The sequence below is a fragment of the Camelina sativa genome, chromosome 17, assembly GCF_000633955.1.
Source record: "Camelina sativa cultivar DH55 chromosome 17, Cs, whole genome shotgun sequence".
NCBI classification, from domain to species: domain Eukaryota; kingdom Viridiplantae; phylum Streptophyta; class Magnoliopsida; order Brassicales; family Brassicaceae; genus Camelina; species Camelina sativa.
Genome location: NC_025701.1, coordinates 10824310 through 10825131, shown reverse-complemented (window position 1 = coordinate 10825131; position 822 = coordinate 10824310).

Here is an 822-nt window from a genome sequence, read left to right as displayed (position 1 = left end):
AGTATCAAGGCTAATGGAGTGACTGAGGACTTCATATTCTGCAAGCTCTTCCCATACTCACTTGCAGGAGAGGCATCTCAGTGGTTGAAGCAGTTGCCAGCTGGATCTTTGACATCTTGGCAACAAGTCAAAGTGGCTTTCCTAAACCATTTCTATGATGATGCAATGTCAGATGAGTTGAGAGTCAAGCTATCCACTTTCAAGCAAAGACCAGATGAAGCTTTCAAGGCAGCTTGGGTGAGATTCAAAGCTTATCAGAGGGATTGTCCACACCATGGTTTTTCAAGGGTACAACTGTTGAGTATCTTCTTCAGAGGGTGTGACTGGAAGTATCAGTTAGCTTTGGATGCTGCAAGTCATGGGAACTTCAAGACAAGATTTCTAGAAGATGCTGAAGTTTTGATTGAGAATTTAGCTGCTAGCAATAGTACTAAGAGAGCAGATGCTGAAAGGAAGAGATTGCATGGAGGATTTGATTCAAACCAGTTAGCTTCTGTTAATGCTAAGCTGGATTCAGTGCATAATCTCCTTATAGGAAAGAAATCTGTTCATTTTGCTGCTGAGGTTGAGACATATGAGCCAGAACCTGATCAAGGACACCAAGAGGAAGATGTGAACTATGTGTATGGGGATCAAGGACAGCGGTTTGGAAATCAGCAAGGCAATAGGCCTTACAGTGGGAACTCTTCAGGCTACACTTCCAAGCCAGAGTATCAGCAGCAACAACAGAACCATGGCTATACAAGGACATATGGGAACTCATCTTATCAGTCTCCACCTCCTAAGAATTCTTCAGAGAGTAGAATGGAAGCCATGCTTGAG